A 3,566-nucleotide genomic window follows, 5' to 3' on the forward strand; every position below is an offset into this window, starting at 1 on the left:
AACCGATCAGATGAGTTTCTCCATCTCACTTGAAGAAGAGTGAGAGAGAGAATACAGATATGCTGTCCTAAGTGGGGAAGGGGGAGGAGTGAGTGCCCCATATTCTGTAGAATCTTTAAAGTGTTGACAGTAAGGGATCCCCCACTACCAGATGACAGAAGAATTTCCCAGAAAACTAAAACCATTGAAGGAGGTATCTTTTATTCAGTTCAGTTGCTCAGTCGTATCCAACTCTGTGACCTCATGCACTGCAGCACGCCAGACTTCCCTGTGCTTCACCATCTCCTGGAGCTTGCTCAAACTCATGTCCATTGAGTTGGTGAGGTCATCAAACCATCTCATCCTGTCATCCCCTTCTCCTGCCTTCTATCTTTCCCAATATAGGGTTTTTCTAAGGAGTCAGTTCTTTGCATCAGGTGGCTAAAGTTTTGGAGCTTCAGCTTCAGCACCAGCCCTTCCAATGAATATTCAGGACTGATTTCCTTTAAAATGGACTGGTTTGATCTCCTTGTAGTCTAAGGGACTCTCAAGAGTCTTCTCCAACACCACACTTCAAAAGCATCAATTCTTCAGTGCTCAGCTTTCTTTGTAGTCCAACTCTGACATCCATACATGACTACTGAAAAAACCATAGCTTTGACTAGACAGACCTTTGTCGGCAAAGTAATGCTTTTTAATATGCTGTCTAGGTTGGTCATAGCTTTTCTTTCAAGGAGCAAGTGTCTTAATTTTATGACTGCAGTCACCATCTGCAGTGATTTGGAGCCCAAGAAGATAAAATCTTTTATTGTAGGTATCAAATATTAAGAAAACTGGGAACAAGGGCTAGTTCTCAACTGTGGCTGCATGTTAAAATCATCTGAATCCTTTAAAAAAATTGGCTCTTCAGCCTCTCTCTAGACCATTTAAGATAGATCTTTAGAAAAGGAACAAGTCGGGGTATCTTTAAAAAAAAAATCTTTCTAAGTGATCTGATGTGCATTCAAGGTTTAGAATTGGAAAAGACTTTCCCAAAGACACTGTCCCTCCCCAAGTATTTACCATTCAGAGAGATTTACCATGGAAGACAGGTCTTCAGTACAGGTTTCAATGATATTTTGAAGGGAAGGGCAGGAGCTGTATCTCATATGTTCATCTGTTTATATCCTGGTGTCTGGCATAATCTCTGGCACATTACTAACCTCTCAATAAGCATTTACTGCATAAAGTTCTACATACCTAAGGTTTGTGAGTATTAGGTCTTGAAAGTCAATCAGTTGTGTCTGACTCTGCGACCCCATGGATTATACAGTCCATGGAATTCTCTAGGCCAGAATACTGGTGTGGGTAGCCTTTCCCTTTCTAGGGGATTTTCCCAACCCAGGGATCGAACCCAGGTCTCCCGTATTTCAGGCAGATTCTTTACCAGCTGAGCCATAAGGGAAGCCCAAGAATACTGGAGTGGGTAGCTTATCCCTCCTCTAGTGGATCTTCCTGACCCAGGAATCAAACCGGAATCTCCTGCATTGCAGGCAGGTTCTTTACCAACTGAGCTATCAGGGAAGCCCAAAGCAAACATTTGTGTGGTTTTGGAAAGCATTTATGATGTCCTGGTATTTTATGGTATGAGTTTTTAAGAACATAATTCTAATTTATAACATTAACTTCAAGTAAATAATATTTAACTTTTTATGATTCAACTGGTGAATATTATCAAGAAATCAGGAAAGTCATAAAAGGAGTAAGGGATCTCTGTATTATATCCTGAAAAGGACTTATCCCATTTATCCTTGCACAAACAGCATTCAACAACCTGAGAAACCTCCAACAGAGGATTTAGAGAAGATGCAGAGATATTCTCACTGTTTTTATTTTAAATAAAGGTTAAATATATTATATTAAAACAATTACAGCCAGCTTCCAATTATGACAGAAAGAAGAGGTCAGCAATCCACTTTACTAAAAAAAAGTATATAACTGGACAAAACTGTCAAAAGCATCTATTTTAGGGTGGTAGAAATCTACCAAAGATGGACAAAAAATTGAAAACCTGCTGAAGATTCAAGTAAGAATAGCTTAAGTCTAGTACCCACACCACCCCACCCAACCCCTCGCCTAGCTCAGTCAGCAAAATGGTAGTCTTCTAACCCAGCAGCTTTTGGTGCCAGACTTGGAAGACTGAGATTTAGGGTAGGCAGTAGGGGTGAAATCTTGTGACTTCATATGAGAATTAGTGAACTTGGTTAGAAACGAACAGGGAAAACCCACAGCTGTGTTAGCCCAAAGATGTAGTCTCAGTTGGGATGAGTAGCAGACCAACCAGAAATTAAATGATAGAAATCACAGAAGGGTTAAGACGGGTTCTCCATGCATCATTAGGTGTCCAGGAATACCGAAAATTAGCCCAGATGTGGGAAAGGATGGAAAAATAGAAGACCACAACACTGGTGAGACAAACAGAAAACAACAACAACACAAAATAGTACACCTAAACTCAACTATTGTCGTTTAGTCACTGAGTCATGTCCAACTCTTTTATGACCCCATGGACTGTGTAGCTCACCAGGCTCTTCTGTCCACAGTATTTCCCAGGCAAGAATACTGGAATGGGTCGCCATTTCCCTCTCCAGGGGTTCTTCCCATCCCAGGGATCAAATCCACGTCTTCTGCATTTCAGGCAGATTCTTTCCAGCTGAGCCACCAGGGAAATCCAAACTCAACTATAACATGCATAAATACAAGTGGATTAAGCACTCCAAATAAAAAGCACACACTGTCAAAGTGGATTTTTAAAAAAACAGAAATGCAAAACCCAACTATATGATACTGATAAGAGAACTTTAAGTATAAAGAGAAATAATCAGAGTAGATAGATGGAAGAAGTATACCAGGAACACATTTAGCATAGGGAAACTAGAGAGGCTCTATTCTTATGGTTAGTAAAGAAATCTTCAAGGCAAGGAGTATTAACAAAGATTTAATATGATGTTTTATAATGATAAAGGATCAATTCATTAAGAAAAGCAATCTTAATTATTTATGCTTCTAATAACTGAGCTTCAAAACTCATGAAGCAAAGCTGACGCAAGAAAAAGACAAATCTAAAGTCACAGTTGGAAATTTAACAGCTTTTTCTCAACAGATGACAGAATAATTAGACAAGGAATCAGTAAAATTATGAAATTTTGAAAACACTGCCCACCACCTTAATCAGAACACTACACCCAACCATGAAGGCTATATTCTTTCAAATGTACACAGGGCATTTACCAAGATGGGCCATAAAACAAGTCTCAGTAAATGTCCAAAGAGTGACAGCTTATGGAATGTTCTCTGGCTGCAGAAATAATTAAATTAGAAATCAGGAGCCTTGAAAAATTGTTTAAAAATCCCTCAAACATTTAGAAGTTAAATAATATATTTCTAATATTTGGTTCAGAGAACTCACACTGGAAATGAAAAAATACTTTGACCTTAATGCTTGAGAAAATACAACTTTGGGTTTTATGGGATGCAGCTAAAGCAGTGCTTAGAAATGTACAATTATATACAATTATATATACATTTATATACATGTATATATTATA

The sequence above is a fragment of the Bison bison genome, unplaced genomic scaffold, assembly GCF_000754665.1.
Source record: "Bison bison bison isolate TAMUID 2011002044 unplaced genomic scaffold, Bison_UMD1.0 scf7180017864215, whole genome shotgun sequence".
Taxonomy (NCBI): domain Eukaryota; kingdom Metazoa; phylum Chordata; class Mammalia; order Artiodactyla; family Bovidae; genus Bison; species Bison bison.